General features: G+C 45.6%; 1 long non-coding RNA gene across 1 annotated transcript; it reads left to right on the forward strand.

Moving 5' to 3' along the window:
• The first annotated feature begins 860 nt into the window (after window positions 1–860).
• LOC143693717 (uncharacterized) lies at window positions 861–25,297 on the forward strand. The gene is made up of 3 exons (XR_013181655.1): window positions 861–1,020; window positions 22,754–22,821; window positions 24,243–25,297. It is a non-coding gene; the product is annotated as an uncharacterized LOC143693717 (long non-coding RNA).
• The last annotated feature ends 202 nt before the right edge of the window (window positions 25,298–25,499 follow it).

Genomic DNA, 25,499 nt, shown 5'->3' on the forward strand with positions numbered 1-25,499 from the left:
AAAGCTGTTTAATAAAAGATACTGTGTGAAAACCATGCTGCTTCTCTTTCCTTCGGTCACTCTGGCCATGTTACACCTTGTAATATAGCCTGGAAGATACAGAAATTTGCTGTAAAAAACAGTATTTGCCTGTTTTGGCATGTATGTAAAAGAGAATTTCCCTGGAGCTCTGAAACATTAGCTGGTTAGCATCTCTTGTTGTATTTAATATTATTTAATGAGAAAGAATGTACATTCAGCTTTGATGATTAAAATGACAATGATTATTGCATGAATTTTTGAATTATAATGCAATGACTAATTAAATGGAGAAATGAAGAAAAGGGATTCTTGAGCAAGCATGTTCTTTGAGAAACTCTCCCTTGTTGTTTCTAATTGATAGTACACACCTAATCAATTCATAGCAGTATTTCATTACTGCTGGGAACAGTCTGGTTTTGATGAAGATTTACTTTCACCACACACTGACCTGGTATAATACAGCCTGGTCCTGTAAGTTACCATGAGGAAGACTGCCAGCTCCTTGCACTGAGGAGGTGGAAGTTTTTGCCTATATAAAGAAGGGAAGCCCCATCTGACCCCAGGTTACAGCCTCCATATTTATTGAGTTCTAGTCAGAGTGTTTGCTATAATGACACCTGAATTTGCATAACCATGAGGGGTTGCTATTTGGTTTATGTTTCATTTATCTCTCCATTTAAAGGTTTGAGCTTTAACATCAGGTTCCTTGGCTTGTTAGAAGTCATCTGACACAACTAAGGGCCCTTTTTTACTTCTTTGTAGGGATGTTATTTACTGGCCATTGACACTGGCAGAATTCTTAGCATGAAATTATTATTACTTCTGTATCAGCAGAAATGTGTGTGGCACTCTGAAGAATCTGTCAAGATGAAGTCTCTGCTTCTGCAAACTCACAGCCTGCAGTCCTGATCCCATAATTTACTCTGCATGGTCCTTTCCTCATGGAAACCCAAGCAGTCAAGAGCAGGACATTGGGACAGTGACACAGGAAGGGAAAAGGTAAGGTTTAGGATAGTATGATTGTTTTGGTAGTAACTGGGTGGGTGTTTTATCTGAAATTTGTTTGAAGCTCTGAAGCTTGCTTCTTTTCTACATCACATTAATTTTAGACTAGTTGGCTAATCAGTGCTAGTTACTAGTGTAATCAGGAAAAATCAGACTTCAACCAACCATAGATCTGCCTATAAATAATTAAACCTACCAAAAGAAAGAAGTATTATAGGCTTTATAACTGAATAGATTTGAGGCACAACTTCCCCCCCAACTGAAAGCAATAACATGAGCTGTCAAGCACTGGGTTAATTGCTCTGCTGGCAGTCTTGCAGTTTGTAAATGCCTTCTGCATTGAAAATGTAAGAAGCAATCTTTCAGAAGTCTAGATTGCTGTTGGATAGCAACTTTAAAAGGAACTCTGTTCTGTCAAGACTTTGTAATCAGCCCAAACTGTAGTGCCTGAAATTCAGTGATACCATGATGCAAATAAGAAAGCTGGGTCATAGGTATTAAAGCAGGCATAAATAAGGGAAGCAGCCTAGAAGGCAATGCAGTGAGTCAGTGTCCATCTTAAATGTTGGATTGCAAACTGTGAATGCTTGACAACCGGATAAAACGGTTGCAAATTGGAGAGGTACTTTACAGAGAGAAAGTTGTAGCCCAGTTTTGGACAGCTGCCCCATCCTTAAAAACAATGCAGCCTTCTAAAGCATGCTTTTGACCCTCCATGTCTTGGTGGTTAGAGCAGTTCTCTTGGCTCTATCCTCCTTTTTCTATTTTGGAGCTGGTTTCCAGAAAGCAGAGGAGGACATGCCTGGCAGGTTATGTGGTAAACCATATGTTCAGGAAGTCAGATGATGAGACTGGTGTGCCCTGCCATGCTCAAGAACCAATGGATTGTCTGTTTCTTAGTGGGAGCTTGAGCACTAAGTTTGAACACCGCTTGGGCACCTTGGCTTCTCTGGGCAACTATGAAAGTGAGTGCTCATAAGTTATGTTGATTTTCTAAAGGGAACACATCCCCTGAGATGGAATGTATTGATACTGGGGCAGTGCTCTCCCCATGCGTTTGGTCATAAAATGTGAAGCAAGGAAAAAAAAAAAAAAAAAAAAAAGACTCCTTTGTAGAATCCCTCTCTTATTTTGATTGTTTCCAGAATGGTGTTAGGACCTTGTCAGCTGGAAGCAGTGTTTTCTCTGCTGCGTTGCCCTTGAAGATCTTCAGCAGGCCTGACAATATTTGTCATTAGACTTTAGATCTTTTCAAAGATAGGTATCCCCTACCTTTGGCAGCACATTTTCAAGAAAAACAGTGATCTCACTCTGATTTAAAGAAAAAAAGAAACAGATTGCAGTCTGACAGAACCAGCAATAGCTCAGACTCAGGAATCTTCATGCCCTTCCCTTTTTCAAAATCTGAGTGTTCAAATTCTGCCTGCCCAGCTCCTGATAATGTTGCAGGGGATGTGGGTTTCAGGGGGTGACACTGCAAACTCTGTCATTAATTGTTGCAGGAGTAGTTTTGAAACTTCAAAGTATTTGTAGGTTCTCATAGTATATGTAGTCACCAAAGAATTTTTAGAGACTATCACTGGGTTTTTGAAGACATGCTGCTGAAAGAGTAGTTCTCTGGAGCAGCATTGATTATCTTCATTTGAGGGAACTTAAGTGCGTTTTCCTTTTTTCTTGGAAGACCACATTATTTTTTGTTAATACCAAAAAATATCACCCCTTGTGACATGCCTGCAGATGCAGTGTAGCTGTGCTCTTGTGAGGCTTCACCAGAATCAGGGACCAGAGACACAGAGTTAATGATTAGCTAGACACATCATCCTTTGCCCCAAAGACAATACAGTCTGCTGCTAATCACCTTTCAATGCCTTTAAGGTGTGAGACTGCTCATTTATTTCAGTGGAAAGGGCATGTGCCATGAAGCAGAGCTTTGTGGGCTGTCTTAGATGCCTGATGCAAAGCTTCTTTCATTGCTTCCCAAAATGAGGGTGTCTTCTGGCAGGGTTTAGGCACTGGGAGTGTTTTTGTTTTCTGGGTAAATGTAAGTCTGCTGTAGCCAGTATCTTTCAATTTAACAGCTTTCAGTGAGTGTCAGAATTCTCATACACCAAAGCTCTTTGCACTTTTTAACTTGCTGTGTGAAGATCATACAAAAGAATTTGTACGCTGCCCTTTGCTGGGCATCTTCTGAAGACTGAGTGCCTTTTGCTGTCTAAAGGGCTTAGCACTTGGGCTTTTGTTTTTTAAAGTGTTGAAAGGTTACCATTTGTATTCTTTTCAGAATACAAATGCAGAGGTACATTGCAGATGTACACAGTGGAGTCAAATTTTCAGGGTTGGCACTGCAGATAGCATCAAGGCACACAGCTGTTTGGTCCAACATGACTGGGAACAGGGCATCAGGTCTAGATTCAGACCTGTCTCCATGGGACAAGGTAGTGCTCACTGTTTCTGCCAGCCCATCATTTTGCCACAGACATCCGTGTGATAACTGCAGAAGATGACGAAGCTGTGGTAGCTTTGTGTGCAGCAGCGGTAGCAGCAGCAATGGAAGCTGAGAATCTGTCCGGGCCTCAGTGTAAAACCCAGCTTTTCCTAGCAAAGCCAAGTTCATCTTAAACTTCTTTATGGAGGAATTTTTCCCTTTTTCCCTTGCCTTCCTACACCTGTCTTTAATAGACCAAGCAGTTTTGCAGTTTTCAAGCCTGGCTGTCAATCACGGGAAGGAAAGGGGCTCCCGTGTCCAGGTGTGCTGGCCAGCGGTGGCACCGGTGCAGGAGGCTCGGGGAGCCGGCGGAGCCCCGCTGCTTCGGCTTGCAGAGCCCGTGTCGCTAGATGGCAATGTGGCACTCCTGCAGCTGCGGCTCCTGAAAAAGGGCTTGCTTCTCTTCCTGTATTTATCTCTGCCAAACTGATGATTGCACCCACCACCTCGGCAAGAGAACAGAACAAAATCATTTCATAGAACATTACAGCTGTTGTGCCTTTTTCTTTTCTTTCTTTTTTCCTTTCTTTCCCCCACAGTTCTTTGTCCCCCAGCAGGGTGCAGAGGTTTAAAAACCTTCCTTCTTAATCACTCTCCTTCTAAAAACAGAGAAAACACAGCCTCTTGGGAGAAATTAGCTGTGAGAAAAGCATTTCTCAAACAATTGCCAGGAAATATTGTCTTGACCGATATTCCTGATTAACACTGTCGTTCTCAGTACTGTTATTCTAACATAGTCGACTGAAAAAACAGCAGGATACAGATCTGTAATGCATGATCTGCAGCTTACCACCTACCTTACCTTTTTATATACATTTGCTTTCAGTTTGTATCCTCCCCCCACCCCCTGGAGCTATTCTGTTTTGGAGAGTGAAGAATTATTTGTGACTCTCCTCTTGTGACTAGTGTATCAGGCCAAGACTGTGACAAGGCATGGCTGAAAATTAAGGTTATGCCTCTGATGCCTGGGTTCCTGATTGAAATTCAGTGTTGTGTGCTGCAGAGGGGATCAGGCTGCATGCTTCCAGCGATCCCTCCTAGCCTTAAAGGCTGGCAGCCTGAAAATACGTGAGGTTGGTGAAGCCTGAATTTCAGTGGGAGCAGCTGGAGAGCAGGTATGCATGAAGAAGGGAGCAGAAATACACTGAGACCGGGGTCTCGACCCTGAAAGCCCTCTCCCCATTTTTGTATTCATGGAAGATGGACCAAGCTGTAGGGTGGGGAGATGCTGGAGGAATGGTGGTAAACTTGAAGTGCTAAAAGCCAGCGTTAGCAGTGGCTAGGAACTGCTAGTAGCTATCCAGAGAGCTGTGTGTACACACATGCGTGCCCACTGGCATGGACAGCCATGGCTGTTTGTATTGTGTGGTTCAAATTTTGTCCTTCCTTACATAAATTCATGGAAATTTGAGAAGCGAGCCTTGCTCTATGGGACAGGGTGTGAACTGAAGCACCTTCTGGAAGACAGACAGCAGTGTAATCCTTTCATTCAACCATGTCTGCAGCTGCTTTTTATAAACTTGGCATAAATACATACTCAGTGAAGCCAGGCCAGTGTAGCTGGAAAATATTTTCCACCATCCAAAAAAACCAGAAGATTGGAAAAAGAGCCCAGAAATTGTGCATAACATGGAATGGCCTCGCTTGTGGTTTTTTTCCATGACTTCCTCAGCTCATTTTTCTGCTGCCAATTTTAGAAGCCCATAAGTCATACTTGTTAAACTTTCTCAGTTAAAATGTAACTCTAAGAACAAAGTCATATGATATGCTGCAGCCAAATAATCCTTCCAGAGCCTCTGACTGAGAAAAGCTACCCCAATCTGGCCAGCTCGCAAACCCGCACGGGCTCCTGTCCCAGGAGAGGCAGGGCTGAGGGGCAGGTTCACAGCCCGGGGCTCAGCTGTGCTCCCCGCATGGGTGATGGCTTCCCAGTGGACTTCAGCAATGTCTCCCTGCTTTTGCCAAGGCAGGCAAAAATTTCAGTTCCTCCTCTAGGAGGACTTCAGGCAAGAGGCTGAGCAGAGGAGGCAGCGAGGGGAGGCAGCACAGAGGGTTTGGCGGTGGAGGAAGGTGCTGCTGCGGTCAGGGTTGAAGGAGCTGAGGGGTGAGAAAACAGCAGGTTGCCAAAAGTGAAAGTGAATTTGCTGGAGGGTTTGAAGAAAGGACATCCTCATTCTCATTCACTGCCTTTTTAAGTGTTGAATCAATATGGAAGTACATTCATGCCAGGAGCAATACGTTTGCCAGTTTTGCTCTATTTTATACGGTGATTTTGCTTACACCACGCCCCAGATGACTGTTTTGAAGCGCCATCCCTTGTCCGGGGTCTGCTCTGAGGCCTTGCAAAGATTCCCAGTCACTGCTGGGAGGATCATTCTAAATTTACCCTTGGCAGTAGCCAAGAGTGGGAGCTGGGGATCTGGCTGATGGCCCTGCCGACAGCGGTGCTCCAGCCTGCCGGCGCTGGCAGTCCCAGCCTGGGCCCCTGTGACCTGCTGCCGGCTTGGGAAGGCAGGGAGTCCCGGGATCCCGAGGGCTGCCTCGGGCAGCCTCTGTGCCCAGAGCGTGCATGGCCGGCAGGGTGCGAGGGACTGGAGCAGGCAGAGGAGAGGCAGGTGAGAGGGGCGAGCGCAAGCGTGAGGGGCTTCAAATGCTCCGAGTTCCAGCCCTGCACCCCTCCCCTTCTGCTGGGGGCGGAGCAGCATGAAAAATATCCCTCTGAGGGGGAAAAAAAAAAAAAAAAAGAAAGAAAGAAAGAAAATGCTTATGTTTTCCTCTCTAAATATCAGCTTTTGAGTTTGGCTCTGGCCCTCGATGGAAAGTGGGAGATCGTCTGGAGGAAGTGGGGGGAATCACGCTGCTGCGCAGCGGCTGCCGGGAGCGGTGGGCCCCAGAGACCGCCTTTCTGCGGCAGGGCGGAACGCCCTCGCGAAGCCTGTGTGGTCTTCACGGGAAGGGAGGAACTGAGCAAACCCACTGGAAACCGGCAAGGGTGTTGTAATGTTTTTTGGACAGCCCGTTTCAAAAAAACAGCGACTGCCTCTCTCTCTCTCACACACTCTCTCTCTCTCTCCACCGCCTCCCCCCGCCCCCCCCTCCCCTCCCCTGGCAGCCTCTTCCCGTGCCATGACATTGAGGGAGGTGGTGGTGACTGATGTAACCGCGGCCAGGGAGAGTCTCTTGCCCAATGTGCAGAGGCTGGACGATGGCCCGAGAAATTTGCTAAGGCTGGGTTTTCTCACAACGGGCTCCCTGTGTCTGTGCACATACCTGTAACTGGGCCAGGTGCTTGGCACAGCTGCCTCCCCAGCCGAGTACACGAGGTGGCAGAGCTACTCAAGCCAGGAGGAGGAGAAGGAGAAAAGGAAGAAAATATTGTTCTTTCCCCACATGAATTCAGACCCAATAACATACCTAGGCAGTCATTGTTTGTGTCACCATGTTGTAATTAATAACACTGTCTGTTCGCTAAGGCCAGCTGTTCTTTGTGCTCATGGCTGGAGCATGGGGGAGATCGTGAGGAGAGGCCTAGCAGTTTTTCTGCTGGATCACCACCTTTAAGTTATTGTGACAGACCTTTAAAAGGATGTCTTTGTATGAACTGGAATATAATGCTCAGCTGGGCTCTTAAATTCTGGCTCTGTTGAGAAAAGAGATCCGTTCATATCGATTGTCATTTTGTATGCAGTTCAGGCACCGACTTGTAGAAAATCTGGGCCAAGAGAGATATCATTAGGTATTTATGGGGGTTTGGTTGGCTCAGCAGTCAGTTTTTCCATTGTCATGCCGTGACAGTAGTGCATTACATACACCCTCAGGAGACATCCTTCTGCTACCACAACATAAAGGACTTTTTTTTCCTTTTTCTGACTCATCTTCAGCTTGAAAAAAAAATGCCAACTACCACCAGTAAATATAATTAGCAACGTGCAGATACACTTTGGGTAGCTTTCAGAGCCCATTGGGATAGTTCCTGTTAAAATAGTCTCATCGTTGCTTACCCATGCTTGGACCTCCATCTGCATTCCTGATTATACTTAGATGTTTTAACATAGCCTGGTGATGTTGTAGGCTGAGGAGCCATTTCTAGTTTGGACAAAGAGGAGGAATATATTTAACGCTGGGATCATCTTTCATGCACACGCAGGAGCTTTGGCCAGGCTCACAAGGCAGGGGAGTACAAATGGCTGTGCTGTGCCGGATGCAAGGTCTGCTTAGCTCTTTATCCTGCCTCTGACAGGGGCCAGCAGCAGATGCTGCGGGAAGGAGGACAAGAAGCAGAGCAAGTCTAGACTGATTCTGCCCCAGTGTGCCCTCTTGGCTCCCTGCATAACTATTCCCATTCACCAAAGCACAGGGAAAGAGGAAACTACTTCTTAGGCCTGTTCCCCAGCCACTTCAGGTCCCTCCTGTGCAGTAGCCCTTGTTTGTTTTGCCTCCCAGATGTGGTTTTGGGTGGGATGGATTCACTTTGGATCCACTTGGTCACGTGGGGATTGCTGGGTTAAATGTGGTCTTGCCCCTTCAGTTTTTCCCTTATGTAAGCATGCTGGAGCTGGGAGCAGGTGGCACACAGCTGGGCTCTGCTGTCTGTCAGGTGGGTGAAGTCTGTGCCTTCCCAGTTAGGGGCTGCTGCCTGTCCCCTTTGTGCCATTGGAGCACCACAAAGCCAGGACCCATTCTTTGGATCCATGTTTCACCTTGGGATGAGGGCTGGCACCAGTCACATGACTCTTAGCATGCCAACTGGGAGATTATATGGCTTTGATAATTTATTTATTTATTTCAGCCTGTGACTAAGATGGGGGAGTATTTGTATGGAGCCACTCCTCCCAGAAATTGCTGTTTATATTTCAGTCTCCTGAGCAGAGTCATATCTGAAGTGCTCATGGCCCAGCAGTGGTATGTGGGCTCTGCTGGCATGTCCTCACATAACCTGGCATTCATGCTGCTGGACAGAGTGTGGGCTGGCTGTTTGCTCATCCCAAGCGCAAATGAGCAGAAGTTTTCCTCTGTGTTCCTGATTGCTGAGCTCAGAGGGGTGGAGGAGAGGAAGAGCAAGCTTCCCTCTGAAAAGTGGCCAAGGATTGAGTAGGGCCAAACCTGGGGTTACACTGAGAAAAATGAGACATTGTGGGAGGGGTGGTGGCCCTATAGCCACAGATAATATTGCAGAGCTCACCAGTGCAGCATGTGTTCAGCACAGTCACTTGTAACACTGCTGTGTGTGTAAGCAAGTGAGTACCTGCTGCCATGTGATCAAAAGGAGAGATGCTTTTAGAAACAGGCGAGGGTGGTGTGAAAAAACGAGTCAGCTGAAGCATCCTTAGCTTGTAGGACACCTGTAGGCTAGTAGGCACAAATGAAACTGTCCACAGAAACTCCTCAAATATCAAGCTGGTGTTTACTTCTATTATCTGTACTGAATTCCACCTGTGTAAGCCACTTATTTCTTTGTGATCTCATCAATTCAAGATGCTGGTTGTAGACACAACTAACCTCTGGGGGAAGGGCAGAGCCAGCTCAGATAACTTTGTGGGAAAATGGTTTCCCAAAGCAAGGGTCTTTGCCCCTCTGGCAGGGCAGAGGTCAATACAATGAATTAGCCAGGAAGAATTTAAAGCCTAGGGCTTTAAAACAGCACTTGACTAGGTGGCTAGCAAATGGCATATGGGGAAATAGGATTTTGTATTCTTGAGCCAAGGGAGGTTTGGTGAATCCTGTCCCCATATGTCATCAGTTGCTAAAACAAGTCTTCTGGAAATGTTAAAGTCTGTCTCTCCCTCCACCTTGCCCTATAGCAATGGAAGTAGCACAGCTTCATCTGAGTTTTGTGATACATGAGTAATCCTGCCTCCAAGGCTGTCTGGGACTTCTTGCAAGCACCACATCCTTGCTCCAGCTAGTAACTCAGTACAGTATTTTACAATGTCTAGGATAGAGATAATTTTTTCTGTGTAGTGTGCTGTGGTATGTTCATTGGGCAGAGTGCTGTCTATGAGGTGAGAAAAGTGGCAAGACTCCTCTTGGGCCATCAATATTGGGCATTTTCTGGATTAGCACTTCCTAATTCTTCAGTAAGTCCCCTGATCAGCGAATGACTGAGGTCAGGCCTGTTAGCCTTTGCTCAGCAAACTAAAACCTGGGGGTTTTGTCCTGAGCCGAGTTTGTAAACAAGGCATAGACCCAAACTTTTAAACTATCATGGCAAAGGCTAGAAAATGGGAAGAAACCAATGCCAGCTCAAGTGAGGTGTATGCTGCGAGTGGTGCTCTCATTTCCAGCAGGGAGGACTTTGACATTCTAAACCAGCAGCTCAGCCATGCCAGTGCAGCAGAAACTCTCCAGAGAAAGATTACTGTGGAAATTTGCCTTGTGTTGGTGGTGCCTCCTGGCCAGGGCCCAGCAGCTGTGGGACTGCAGGGAAGGTTTGTGTGGTGCTTGCTCATGTATTCAGTGAAGGATCTGCAGGCTCCAAGCTGCCCTCCTGTTTGTGAGCTCCTTGATCTGTCTTCAATGGTAACTTGGGGAGATTAAAAGCAGCTTTCCAGCCATGTCAAGCTTTTGTTTGTTTTTCTTTTCCCTCAGTGAAGAAAGACCTAGATATTAGTGGTTCTCAGAGATGCTGAGTGAGACAGGTTTGGTCTTGGGATCACTTGTGCAAAGATGGGGTATTCCCAAGGACATAACTGTGTGAAACTGGTGTAAATGAGGCCAGGATCATGGGGTTCTGTTCTCCAAATATGAATTTTATATTGAGATCAGTGGGAGGCAAAGGTGTGTCAATCTTTGTGTGGATGGGGGCTTTTGCCCCTGCTTGAGCACAATGGAGAGTCAGTTGACTACCTGTACCTTGCCTGATTTATGTCCTTCTGGCTTGTGCTGACGCACAGCCGGACATTGTCAGCTTTCTTGGCATCTAGATCACTGCTGCCATGTGGTTAAAATGTGCAGACTGTCTTTCAGAGAGAAGGAATAGGAAGAGGAAGCTGCTGTGTGAGACTTAGTTTGTTTTATTGAATTGTGCTGGGCTTGGTTTGGTAATTCCCACTCTCTAGGCCTCGAGTTTCAGTGGTTTCATATTTCAGCCCAGCACAGCATCAGTAAGTCCATTCTTGCAGGAAGGTCAGACTTACTTTCAGTCCATCCCTCCCCTTCTCCCTGGGAGACTAAGGTTGTCTAACAGCAACAAGGGTTCAGGGTGCAGTCTGAGCAGCAGGAAGCACTTTTGCTTCCTGTCAGTTTCTTGTCCTTCTGCAAGCAGGCAGGGACATCTGTCTGCTTTCTCTATTCGGTAACCACTGAAGTGTCCAGCTGCCCCTATGAGGGCTCAGCTGCATGTACCTCAAATGGAAGACAAGGCCAGTTGTGAGAGCTTGCAATTTCTGGCCCTTGGCATAGTTTTCTCTCTGGCCTCACCAGCTCAGGAGGAGTCCCATCGAGTCATGATAAATTTGAAGGATGTGCTTTTACTGACAGTGCCTAAGGAAAAATTGTTTTGGCAGATGACAGTGCATTTGTGTCTTAAAGATGTGGTACTGAAGGGCAATTACGGAAATGAATAAATAAATATAGCAAAATAAAATTCAGGAAAGAAAACAGCTCAAGAGGAAAGTTACAGACTTAGCCATCAGCCTGGTTTCATTCATTTTGGGCTGGGTGACAGTCACAAGTTTAGAATTCAGTGACATTCAAACCTGTCTCTACAGGTGAAGGGACACAAAATGGGATCTAATTTGTTCTTCATGGGACATCACTTTCTGGTGTTCTTTTTTTATTATTTTTATTTGGCAAGAAAGTACAGGTAATTTATGTCAATGTCATCAAAGAGACATTCTTGTTACTCACAACTGTGACCTTGTATCCAGCTAAAAGAGTTATAGCGGGTACCCAGTGAAATGCTCAGCTTACATCCACAGGGCAGATTTTCCAAGCAGCAGCTATGCTGGCAGGGCTACCTGCCATGCTGTTGAGCCACACTGGTGCCAAGTGATTCTGGGAAAATGTGGGCAGTGATGCCATAGACCAGGAACGATGGAGGTGGATTCCTGGAAGAAGCCTTCCGAGAGCAGCAGCCCCTGGTGCAGCATACTGTGGGATGCACTACTTTAGGGACAACTGGAATGTGGGAGAAGGGGTCGAACAGTCACACTGGCACGCTGCAGTGCCCTATCCGCACAGCAGGCAGCGACCTTACTGAACCAGTCACGGAAAATGGGCTGCTTGGCCAGGAGGAAACAGCTTAGACATCACAGCTTCCATTCAGAATTAGCTGTGAGCTGGCCAGGAGCTGGTCAGGCATAAATTGTGTTTGGGGTTTGTTCTGCCAGCTGTGTTACCAGCAAGGCAAAAACTGTCTGAGGAACAAGGCTCAGGTTCACACGCTTAAACCATACCTGTCATAAGGTTGCTGAACTTTTCCCTAGGGCTGGTACTACGCTATTTACTGTATTGGCATGCTGTCTTTTCTGTTCAACTGCTGCATGATTGTACTATAGCACGTGCTGTTGACAAGGACTAAAGCTCAGATCAAGCTGTGTAAAGAGGTAACTGTGGCCTTGATCTCTCCATGTTGAAACCAAAGTAAATTATTGGATGCTGAATGAGTTATTCCCTGTTTATTTCAGTTTAAGCAAGCTTAGAATCTGATCTTCAGATCATGTTATTTCTCTAATTCAACTGGTCATATTTATAAATTCATGTAATGGTCAAAATGATCCAATAAATGCCAGCACACAATCCTAGCACTTGCAAAACATTGAATGTCTATATTGGCACTTTTCTTGTTTGCTGACTGCAGGACAAATAGGTTTCATATTGGGACATCCAAGTTTGTTTCAGCAGCTGGATACATGACAAAGCCATGTTATAATCTGGGTACTGATTATGGCTTTGCAACATGTTGGCTCAGCATGTGGTGAATTTAGCTGCGTAGATAGATCAACTTTTTAGTGACCTATGGCTTGATTTCAGCATGGAGAAGGTTGTCAGCATATTTGTGCTAATTAAGGAAATGGCATGGGAAACTCCTTTCCACTGCAGATACAGCCAGAGCTCAGGAAGTGTCATTGCTCCTCAATATTTTTTGTAACAGCCAGTTTGTCTTGAAGTAGAGAAACAGCTTTGTGTCTTAATTGCATTTCTAAGCTGCACTGAAGCTTGTTTGGTTCTTGCCCAAGTCTTCTGTTTTAACCTGCTTCTGGAGGATGGATTGAATGGTTAGGTCACAAGCACTTTGGGAGAGTGTTTCAGCTGTATTTGGGGCCAGTAATGCAGGCTTAGATTCTCTGCCTTGATTGGGTTTATTTGTAATGTTGGCAGTAACTGAGCACCAAGAAATAAACACAAGTTTGTGCTCATGCTTTGCCGGCAGAACTTCCTTGCTGCTGAAAATAATACTTTTGCCCAACACTAACTCCTTTCTTTCATTCAGACACTGTTCTGGATATGTTATGCTACTCTTAACACGTTCCCATGTTCATGTTCCTGAGAAGGCTGGCTGAAATGTTGCCAACTCTATTAAGTTCTTTATGTTACACTGAGTCAGCTGCTGTGATTTTACCTTTGCTCTTGGTCAAAGTATACACTCTATTACCTTTTTGTTCTTTTTTTTAAACATAAGAAATAGCATTACAAGGGTTTGTTCCATGTGCCTACATTTCCTCCTACTTCAGTAACAAAAGCAGCACATTACTTTTGTTGTTAATAAGACAGGTACACCTAGAAGGTCTTGGTATGTGGGCTGTGGATTCCCAAGGGATTCACAGCTCAAACACAAAGGGCAAACAAAAATGGGAGAAATAAGTGCCTTTATTTGCATTTATGAATAGGGAACTGAAGTAACCACAATTAAAGGGCCACTTAATTATTTCTTAGTGAAAGGCCAAAGGAAGAAATCTTCAATGAGACTGTAAGTAGACCCAGGATCAGCAGATCCCTGTTCTGCAGATGGCTCTGGACTCAGTTCTGCTCACAGGCCCCAACAATGCTCAGCCAAGCAACAGCCATTTGTCCACGTGTCCGCCCGCCCGAGCTCTGGCCAGCAGCCCAGCCCTTCACTAGGTCAGCACGGTGCTCCTGTTCCCAGTGCAAGGTGCTCCCAGAGCTTCTGGCCTTCTGCCCTCTCTGCTTTAGTAACGATTCTTGCTGAATTGACCCCTGCAGTGAGAGGTTGTGGTGGCTGCTTGTACTGAGCATTGAAGGCCTCCAGAACGGCAGCTTCCATAACTGGGGGTCATGGCAGACCTTCCCCACGTGCCAGTCCATGGGAAGAGTTTCGCAGCTCTTACAAATTGAAGGTGGAGTCAGCTGTAGGCTGACTTACCTTCCTTGGCATTTTGAAGTCTGGTGAAACATGATGCATAATGACACTTATTCTGCCTTTGCAAGTAGGAGACTGCCTTTAAGCCAAAGTGTCTCATCGGCAAACCTCACCTCAATGCAGAGTGCTTATTCAGATGTAACCACGAAAATGAGGGCTGGCTAAATAATGCCTCTGACTGAAAGGATCCACTGAAGCTCATTATGATGATCTTAATGACTTCCAATTCAGCTGTGTCTGTGATATCAGAGTGCAAAGGTAATTATGGAAGTGCTAAATACTATTATTATTTGATATTAGTGACAGGGTGGAGGTGAGACCTGGTGAACCCTGCTCCCATCTGGCCTAGAGAGGAATGAGGGTTGCCCCTTCCCTCCACCCCTCTCAAGGCCTGCAAAGGAAGAACTGTGCAGGCAGGGTGGAGCCCGGACTCTGCTCCCTCTTCCAGCTGCAACAACCTTGACTCTTTGCCTTCATGGTGTCAGGAGGTGGCTTCTTTCCATGTGCAGCAAACTGAGAGAAAGGAGATATGTCTCCATACCACCCTTCTTGCCTCCATCTTGTCAGCAAAGGAAGCAAACATGCCTTCTCTCTCTCCTACACTAGTTTTGCTGGTCTTTCCCTCAGTTTACTCTGTCTTTCCAGTGGCCTTCTGCTACTACCTGATGTTGCTGGATTTTCCCATCATTTTTATTTCTTAACTGTGGTCTCGGTGGGGCTTCAGCAGCACAAGTGCTCCTTGGCTTATATGGGATTTCTCCTTCCTCTATGTTGGCAGCTCAGACTCTGAGGACTAGGAGGGGAGTGTTAAGCCTGGCTTTGTAGGGATGTCAGACCAGATGACCTCCTGAGGTCCCTGTCAGCTTCAATTATTCTGTGTTTTGGAGGACTTGTCTTGCTACTGACATAGCTCTAGCCCGTGAAAGTGCTAACCCTTTGACCCATAAGGAGTTTTTAAGGAAACAGCAATAACTTACATGGTTAACAATTAGCTACCTGACTTTTGTGCCCAACAGACTACGTGATCTGTGGGAACCCTCTGTGCTAGCAGGGTCTGCACGCAAAGCTGCACCCAGCCTTGCCAGCCCTCCCGGGCCACAGGTGGAGCAGTGAGAGCACATTCAATTAGCTCTGTTCACTGACCACGCCAGCCTGCGCCAGGAGAAACCTGTGCGGTGGCGGTGAGTCAGACTCAGATGGTTACTTGACCCAAAGGAAGGCTTGATGATACACTGAGGCTGGGACACACCAGCAGTGATTATATGATGATTCACTGCCTGTGCTCTGCCATTCAAAACATCCTCTGTGTTGCACAGGCAGGGCCATTCACAGAGGCTGCAATGAGGAAGTGATGTTTGCACCTTTAGCTGCCACCTTCTCACTGAACCTTTCAGCAGCTGCCTGCGGTGTGGCGCTGGTCTCCCTCTGGGCAGGCTGGCACTGGGAAGGTGCTGGCAGGGGCAGCTCCCTGATGTGCCAGGTGACTACAGCTGGGCACTTCCTGCCAGCAATGCCCAACCTCACCCTCAGAAGGTTTTGCCAAAGCGTAGTGCAGCCAGGCATCTCAGTGTCCCCCCAACACCATCCTCTGCAGTGTGAAAGCACATCACTGGACTTTAATGCTAAACTGAGGGGCAGGTGGGAACTCAAAGCCCTTTAATACTCTGCATTCCAGCCCATAATTTGCACATCATTATTCAAAACTCTTGTAAATTCTTTGCAGAGCTGTTCCCATTTCCATTTTCCCTGCTGTCAGAAATGTGCACCTCACACGGCCCAGACTGCTTCTGTGTTTCTTTTGTAGAGGGGCACATAGTCTGCTGTCTACACTTCCCTTCTTCCTGCTCCACCCACCTTTTTGTCTTTCACTCTTCCTCTCCTCTCCTCCAGATCCTCTCCTGACAGATGCATGCACTCATATGGTTTTACAAAAATGTTCTGAGTGTACTGACTACAACTATTTCGTTCTGCTAAATGCTTCCAAAAGTGCTGATGCTACTGCATACGCAGCAGGGAAGTCCTCAGAGCCTGGGAAGCACCATTTTTTCCTGACCCAGGAACTGATACTGCTTGTGACAGTTTGTTGGCCACTGGTAAGATCTGAGGCACAGAAGGTTTGCTCATGTTGGCTGAGACTCACAAACGTGTTGGGGCTAATAACGTGCATGGTTTGTATTGTGCTTGCCCTGAAGCTAAGTTAAGCAACATATGAGGCATTACTCAGAGCTCCTAAGCCTCGTGTTTTGCCAGTGACAAAGTTGCAAACAGTACGACAACCCTGACGTTTTCTCTGTAGTGTAAAGGCCAAGGTCCAGCAGAGTTGTGATCCACCCTCTTAGTCTTACAGTTAGTTCTGCCTGGACTTTTGTCAAATTTTAGTCTTCAGCTGTCATGTCTCCTATATGTCTAAATAACTAGGTGAACTCTCTCTGGAAAAGAATCTACGCGATTAATTTAGTCCTTCCTTCCTATGAATGAACTGTCTTCAAGTTGTTTTTCAAATGTATTTTACATGCAGTAGTATTTTTTGTGTCCCATCTGAGTGTTAGCTGGCCAGGGCTTCTCTGTGTGCTCTTGGATGTAACTGTGGTTTTAAGTACCCTCCGCTGGTTATTCATAGCATGCATTTAGTCATTTAACAAACATGGTATTAGTTCTGCTCTCTGAGTGGATGACTAATACTCTTATAAATAGGAGGAATGTGATCTGAAAGGTCACGTGAACGTTCCCAGTGTGAACATATCCCCAAACTATGAGACTTCTCATTCCAGGATCATGCTTGCAAAAGAGAAAACGCTTGTTATTAGGAAGGAGGAAAAGGGTTCAAAACCCAGTCAAGCAATTTCTCTGCTTTAACTCAAACAATTTGCAATTGTTTGTAGAGTTTTGCATTGCAAAAGGTTTTTGCAATGTTTGCTTTTCTCTGCAATCTCTCCTGACCTGCCTGGGAACATACAAATTAGGCCAGTCCTGATCTCTGTCCTATGCCAGCGCCCTCCCTTAGAACACAACAAGACCTGAATGTTTCTTAAGAAAATATAAAAAACATATTTTTACCTTCTTCCTAATCTCTTTCACATCTCTTTGGAAAGCAAGACACCACCTAATGCTGGATTCCAAAGGAGATGAGAGTGCACAGTACAGGTTTCTGCTCTGCCTGTAAACTGTCAGCTTTCCTCAGCTCAGTTCTGTGAAGAGATATTGTGCCACCCAGGCAGGGGTGGAGGAATGAGAGGTGCTAGCTAATGCAGCCTCCCAAGAGGTCAGTTTCTCTGATGGAAAATGCAGGAGAGAAAATTCAGGAGATCAGCTATACAGGCACCTTCATATTTTCATTTTTATCAAACAAAAACTGATCAGAATCACTGACTGCTGCTCTCCTGCCCCTGCAAGGTTTGGTTTCTATTCCCAGGAATACAATGCCAAGGAAGGGAGGACTGGTGGCCTCAGGACATCCAGCTTCATTTCATGGTTGTGCCAGATTTGATGAGGGTATGTCTGTAGCAATTGCTTAGCCCAGGTTTGAGCCTACTCTATGTTCATGCACTGCCTGTTTGGGCAATTAAAGTTCTTGGCTGGTCTGTGGCACCCCCTTGGTTAAATCTGAGGCCCTCCTTGGCTGGAGCAGTGAGGGAAGACACATCAGGCTGGGGCTGGGGCAGGAGTGCCTTGCAGAGGCCACATGCCAGGGGTTGGGCTGCTGCTGCTGCTGCCATTATGATGCCAGCCAGTGAGGCACTTTTTCTGCTTTCCTGTGGTGTGAAGTCAAAATGAAGCCCTCCCGGTGGAGAAACAAGCAAACATGGCATCATCTTTCCCCCTGACTACAACTCAGGCATGCCCAGGTGCTCACCTGGTGGGATTTGGTAGGGTGGAATGTAGCAGGGTGAGATGCTCCTGGGGATAGGCTCAGCTCCCAGCCGGGACATGGCACTGGCTGCATCAACTCTGCTCTGCTCAGCCTCTTCAGTGTCAGATGTGATGGTTCAAAGCAGCTTTAGCCAAAGTTAGTTTGACACTGCCCTGGAAAAAAGTGGGGGAGAGGACCAGCACAGCTGGCTCAGAGGTGTGTCCTGATCAGCAAAGGCAGGGACACTGTCTCTGGCAAAAGCCTGAGGCACAGGCTTGTGTGGCATGGCCCATGTCTGTGCTAATAAACCAGGCAGCAGCTGTGTTCTGCTCTGTGGCTGGGTAACAGTCTGGCCCTGGTGTGACAGACGTTTAAACCCTCTTGCCCTCCAAAACCAAGTGGTCACATACAGACTTCCTGTTGGGAACAATCCTACCTATTGGGAACAATCCTGGGCCATGCTAACTCCTGGACTATGCTTGGGAACAGTTTGGTAGAACACTGTTTGGCCTGGGCCAAAAATGTATCCAGGACCACACCAAGAGCTTGGGGGTGGATGGTTGAGCTCCCCTACTCGTGTCCTGATTCACTGGCTTGATTTTCTGCTCCACATGCTGCCAGTCTGGCTGGTGTTAGCTAATGAATGACATAAGAAGGAAAAGACTTCCAGTTTAATTTCTAGCCTTTGTCACTCCATGCCCCCTCTCACATGGGGTGAGAGTGCATCCTTGCCTACAGGCCAAGGGAGACTGACACATTAGGATACATTGGGAAAGGGAGGTGTGGTGACAGTCTAAATTCAGGACAGTGGTTTATAGAAATTTGATTCACTGAAGAGTTGGGTGTATGGTAGTCGTGCCATGAAGATGGTATTCCCCATTCACAGATGTATTGTAATTTTGTCCATGATTATTATACAGTTACAGAAATGCATTAGCATTAAAGTATCTGGCCTAAAAGCAGTCAGCTATGTCCTATATTCTCCTCTTGCCAGCTTTTGTCTTGACTTTAGGTTGCAGATTAGAAAGGACAGCTGAGGATCTAGGTCCCCCCAAGCATGCTATACATAGTCAAGGAGTCCTAGAGATTTGATAGACTGTACATGATGTTTCTTTCTGAACACACAATGTTTCCTGACTTCAGCAGTCTCAGAGTCTTGATTTCAGTGGAAGATAGTTTGCATAGATGATGCTGGCTGGAAAGTACATATGCAGTTCTTATAAAGCAGTGTGCATGTCTGCATGTGCCTCTACTAAAATAACAGGGCAAAGGTGACTGCTGTATATTATTTACCTGCTGGCTGAGATATATCCGCCTGCCTTAGGGACTCCTGCCTCTTATCTCTCAGATTTTGTTCCTAGGAAACATTTCGGTTTGAAGAACTGTGTTTGAGGGTGCTCTACTATGGCTAGGAGGGCTGAGTTTAAACTGAAATCAAATGTTCAGGTTGATCAAAACACAGGTTACTTTAGGTGGGTGGATCTGAATTTTGCTTCTCCCTTGGTCAGCAGCAGAAACGTTTTTCTTATTGATGTCAAGTAGGTGGTAGTGGTGGGGCAGGCCTTGTTTGTGGCTAGTGGCCAGCTGACAATGATATAGAAACACAGAAGAAGATGGGAAGAAAGGAATGGATAGTGTAATTACACCTGATAAGGATCAGCATGACACTACATGTGATATATACACATTAGAAACCTACACACATAAACACATAAAACATTCAAGACATGGAATCAGGTTCTGCCACACAGCAGCTATAATTACATAAAGAAACTAAAAAGGATCTTTTTAATGCTGTGGTGCTGGCAGTCAGAGCCTCCCCTCTGACTGTCTGGGAGCAGACTGTGTTAAGTGTGAGCAGAATAAATGGTCCTTTTGTAGGCAGCATGGCAGACACCTGTGCAGCACCTCACTGCTGCCCGAGTGCCAGGCATCATGACTAGACAAAAGCAAACCTAATTACAGCAGACCTTGAGCAAGATCCTCAGAGGTGGCTGTTGGAAAAATGCACCTACATGCTCCAGGTAGATCTTTTTTCACTGCTGTTCAAATCTTGCTCTCTATACTTGGATGAAGGCAGACCTGGTTTTGCACATGCGGAGCAGCTGCACTTCTGAAGAGCAGCCATTTTGCAAAGGAGGAAGGAGAAGCACCTACCCTGTTCCTGAGCTGCTGCCTCTCTCCTGGGGTCTGAGAAAACCAGAAAGCAAGCCCTCAAAGCTTTCTCCTCTTCTACTGAGGCACAAAAAAGAATTTCTGAGTTGGAAGGGACCCACAGGAATAATTGAGTTTAACTCCTAAGTGAATGGCCCATATAGAGGATTGAACCCACAACCTTGGCATTATTAACACCATGTTATAACCAGGTCTCAGGATTTCCTGTGCAGCAGTAACAGCACAGGCTTTCAGGATTCTTACAAGAGTGAATTCAGATGGCAGAGAGTGGAATTTCTAAATGCATTTCTCTTCCTACACCATTTCTTTTTCATCTCCATAAATCTGTGTCAGTTTTTAAAGAACCTATTTTGGTGGGAGGAAAAAGGGACAGAATAAGTGATGAGCTATTCAGAGCTAAAAGAAGAGATTCATGCTGCCAGAGGTAATTCTGTAGAAAAATGTGTCAGTGTAGCAGATGATAGTTCTCCTCTCCTAATGCCTCTCCCGAAGCATCAAGGTGTGTGTGTTTCAGAGGCAGTCTATGAACTGCATGTTGAAATGGTTGCCATGGCAGTGACTGAGTATAAGTTAGAGAGCGTGATTAGCCAGAGTTGGCCTAAATAGCTAAAGGGAAGGAAAAAAGAAATAAAGGGGGAAAAAAAGGCCAAGGACTTTCTGTTATTTCCAATGCAGATCCATCCGCATTAGACTCTGCCAGGAAGAGAAAGGAGGGCTGATGGAAAGGACCTTGCAGGAGCACACTCCACACCCCAGCCCCAGCAGCACAAGCTGCCAGGGGACCTTCTTCCCCTTACAGTGTGCCAGTGCTTGCAGCTGCAGTGCCAAGCAGCCCTGTCAGTGTCCATTCAATGAAATTAATCCAGAGTCTGAGGTGAGGCCAGGGCTCAGCTCAGCCTTCAGCGACCCAGAGACCACAATCATACTGCTCTCCTGGCTGATGTGGGGCACATTTGAAATATGGGAGACTGGCCTGCAGAGAGGTTGCAAGGCTTGCTCTGAGAGACATAGAGGGCTGCTAACCTGGTGGGGTGTTCATTAGCAAAATCCTTGTCCCTTGAGCCACTCCAATTCTTCTAGCCCACTAACCCACATCTGCTTGATGCATGCCTGTGAAAGGTATCCTGTCTTCATTTGGAGCCTGTGAATTGGAGTGCACAGGCTTTTTTGTTAATTCATTGCAGTAGCTCATTAAAAAAATAATAACCTTATATCTAATTTAAATGTGTATGATATTAGCATTCAGCCTGTGCTACATGCTGTGTTATTCTCTGCTATATTAAAAAAAAATCATTTCCTGAGATCCTGTGGGTTTTTATAGGGAAGATTTCTTATGCACTAGATTTACTTTCAAGCTTGTTTTTGAAAAAGTCAAGATTCATAATTCTTTCTCTCAAAGGATTTTCTTTTAGCTCTTCTCAGGGAGAAGCGGAAGAGCAAAAGACTAACATAAAGATGTCTCAATAGCAGGTCTGGATAGAGAAACATCTTCTCTAGGAGCTGTGGAGTGCCACATTAGGGGGCCAGATGCCCAGTGTAAAATCAATAGCAGGCATTTTACAGGCTGAAAGTATGCAGGTAGGTGTTTGCAGGAGCAGAGCCTGTCAGCCTGATCTCTTCTCTTATAGCTTTCTAAAATAGAGAAGTTTAATTTGCATTAGCCTCAAGTGCTTCTGCTCTTAGTCCTTTGAGTGAGATAAGATATGAATCTACTTAGGCCACTCCATAACATATGATCACTTACCAAGGATTTTTCCCCCTGATGTCCAAAGGGATCTGTAGGTTCCTCTGTTGCGTACAAAGCAGCAGTACTTACTGTGATTAACAAGCATCTGTTTTGGCTGGCAGAGCTGGGATGAGAGAGATCAGATCATATGGCCTGCAATTTAGGAGGAAGAAAAGAAAAACCCACAAGACACCTATTTGCCCTGCAATCAGGTTGGCTTTTGCTGTTATTTGCAGGAGTCTCTTCCACCTTTTGCATCTCTTAAATCCTTGTCATCCAGGTTTGAGAGCTAGGACTATCTTCTTTGGCACCAAGTCAATTATATGTTTTTTAGCACCAGCAGCCATTCATATTTTACATTACTGTTCCTCTCTGTTCCTTTCAAGCAATAATCGTAAATATCAGCTTTCATTCCTAGAGCGCCTTTCATCCCAGGGGCTCCCAAAGTACTTTCCAAGCTTAACAAGCTTATTGTAGAGTACTCCTTTAGAAAGGTTGAAACTTGCTTCCCATTAAAGCCTGATTTTGGGAAGGAAAACACTGAATCATAATGACTTCAATACATGAGGGAGCCTTTGCAGCTGTTATTTACTACACATGTTCCCTTACCAAAAAAGATTGCTTCTTGCTCCTCCATCCCCATCTCCCCAGCTTAATCAAGGAGTGCTCAGTTACTTGGGAGAGCAGAGTGCAAGTGGGAGAAATGGTCATCCCCTGTGATCTGAGGAAGTGCTTTTTTTCTGGAATCTATAGCTGCCCTCAACAGTTTCTGACAACTCCACTTCCATCCAGCCTATTTTCTCTTTATTGGGGCAAATGTCCTAGGGCAGAATTGAATGCCCTGCGGCTTTGGCCAGATAGGTCACCATCCACCATTGTGCTATGCTACAGATCATGTGAGAAACTGTAGTCCTCTTCAGGACAAAGTCAGCTGGCCTAATTTAAGTCACATTCCCCTGCAATCAAAGCAAAGCCAGTGTCTTTGCGCTGAAATTAATCACAACCTTTGAAATGGTCCTTTATTTCACCATCTGTGTGAGCAATAATCCCAGAAGAAAAAATTGTTACTGGTAATTTCTGAACTGAAGAATTTGCTTCCTAATGAATCATATGATTAATTTTAGAGCAGCCTGAATCTGACCAGTGTCAATTTGTTTTCTCTTCTTTCAGGAGGACTCAGTACGGTGGGACCTGTCCATCTCATGATGCACAGAACTTTTTTCCATGCTGCTGTGTGTGTAAGTGGTTCCTCCTTTGCTTGGCTGAGAGAGGTTGGGGTCAGGCACACAAACTCTCTTTGCTTTTCCAAGGACACCCTAAGGACTTGTGGTAGAAGTGGGAACAAAGTCCTATCTGATTCAGTGCTTCACCCGTACAAACATAGTTTATCAATACAGATAACCTTAGATGAAAGATACATCAAAGCATATTTTTGGCTGCTGCTTTTAGAAGTAGTACTAAATCTCCTGGGGAAATGCAAGCAGTGAGATATGATCCAAGTATCAAAATCCCCATCTTCTTACTCTCTCCCTCTCTCACACTGATGGGGTTCACAGGAAAGCCCTTCCTTGAGGTTATGTCATCTATTCCCATCAGTAGATTTTGGTTACTAAATACATTTTTGCTGTTTTCCAATAATAAACAGTACCTGTTTCAACACTAACCCTGAAGATTTGTAAATTGGCAAAGGATACAAAAAGAATAATGAACCAGCAGTTACTGTTTACATTGGCCACCATGTATAAATGCTGATATTAGCATTTCTGAAAGGATTCATTCATCACTGAAAAAAAGGTTTGTACCTGTGAATAAGAGGTTGCCTGGGAGGGCCTGTGTGCTTCCTCTCCTCTATCAACAAACCCTACAAAAATGAAGAGAGTTTTGCAATGGATATTAATGCATAACTATTATTTCAGGATGACAGTAAGCCATTGAATATATTCCATGCAGCAGTAAATGAATGAAAGCAACAGCAAATTTAAAGAAAAATACTATTTATTTCCATGTGTCAGTTTTTTTTTTTTTTTGTTTGGTTTTTTTTTTTTTTTTTAAGTCTCTTGGGTTTTTTGAACTAAAATTCTGTGGTACAGCCTTGAGCCCAGTGGTTAGGTCTTGTGTCATGGAAAATCAGATAGACCTGCACTGGAAAGAACAATGACTGCTGAAAACATTCTGCCAGTTCCAGACTATGACCTCTTCTGGGGCTGTCAGTGAAATAAACACTTTTAGAAGTACCCTTAAGCCTTCCTTACCTCCTGCTGTTTGTCACACTTGCTGCAATTTGCCTTAAATTAGTTGATTTCACACCAAGGTTCATGGTGCTGTTTTGTTTATAAAAGAGGTTGGTACATTCTGCACTGGCCCTGCCGACATGCCATGAGGCACACAGCTCAGAGATGGAAGAGGGCCCCTGCACAGCCAGCAGCCAGCATTTGTTCCATCCTCACACTGCAGGTCAGGGGTTTTTCAGCAATGGTGGACACATAACAGCGTTTCTGTGGCAGGGAAAAGTGTCCAGACTCTGTGGGATGGTTACATTTTCACTCATTTTCCTTGGGATTCTGTAGGATGAAGATCAAACTTCTTTTCAGGTATATTATTATGTTAGAACCTCTAGTATGACATTTTTCTTTTAACCTTTAGACCACTTCACTTTTAGGCTGGAAGCAGCTGAGGGCTAGGATGCTCCCTGTGCGCTCACACAGCTCCTGGCATGGCACAGCTTCTGTTCTGGCAGCAGACAGGCCATTGCCACAATCTAAATGCCTTTTAAAAAAAAAAAATGGTAAGTCTGGGAGGTAACCTGCTTGCCTATGCTCCTTTCATGACAAAGGTGATGCTTTGTGAGCACAGAGTTTGTAAAGCAGAAGAAGAAACCAAGTGTAAATGGAATGAGAGAACAAGGACCAGCCTGCTGCTGTCTTTGGGAGGTTCTATGCGAGGGGCACAAGTCTCTGAAACTCCTCTAGTGGAGTTTCTACTCAACCCTTCAAATTGAGGGCAGGAGAAGCTGGGCCAATGACTGATGAGGAACCATGAGGGTCATTCCCCCCACGGGGCTGTGGTTTCAGCATGCAACTCTGTTGCACCCAGGGAGCAGAAATAATGCTAGGAATCTCTAACAGGGCAAGTGGTACGTAACAGGCCAGTGATGCACAACAGTGATTTCATCATAAGTGGTTGGAGAAGGGGTGCCTGCTCTGCAACAGGCAAACACTTCTCTGCACAGAACCAGAAAAATTTCCTTTCAATCTGGGGCAGATTGCTATGAGTCTCGAATGTAATCCTCATGGTATTACTTCCAAAGATGAAACAAAGGTATTATGGACACTGCCACTGAGGCAGGTAGTCTTTAAATATAGCTGCAAATTGCCAGGTTTAATTCTAACAAACCCTAATGCTGAGGAAGACAAGACAGGTCACAGCACTGATACACCGTAATATAATGTGATGGCTGATATAAATGTGAGTCATTCTAGCCAGAGGCTTTAGTATAGGAAGTCGGATAAAAGATATAAAAACAAATCTGATTTTTTTTTCCTTCCTGGTGAAGGTCAGTGCCAGGAATAGCATGGGAAATAATTAATGCAGGAAGAAATGTTCCCCTTCAACTTAGAAGTATTGTCTTTACAGTTTTGTTCTCCTCTTTGGGCTCCCATAACAAACATGGGCAAACCCACAGGGCCTTTCTCCACGAAGCCACTGGCGGATGTTGCAGGCAGCGGGCAGGGACTGTGTGTGCAGCGCTCACCGAGCCTGTCAATGGGTGTCCCCTCGCTGGCAGCCCAGCCCAGCACTGCCTCAATGGGCCTGTGAGGCTGAATGGGGCTCTGCGTAGTGGCAGCCAGTTTTCCTGGTCGGCAGGGAGGCACAGTGCCAAGGCTGTGTGTGAGAGCCTGCTGCTGGGAGGGTTTCA

Source organism: Agelaius phoeniceus, chromosome 3 (assembly GCF_051311805.1).
Source record: "Agelaius phoeniceus isolate bAgePho1 chromosome 3, bAgePho1.hap1, whole genome shotgun sequence".
Lineage (NCBI taxonomy): Eukaryota > Metazoa > Chordata > Aves > Passeriformes > Icteridae > Agelaius > Agelaius phoeniceus.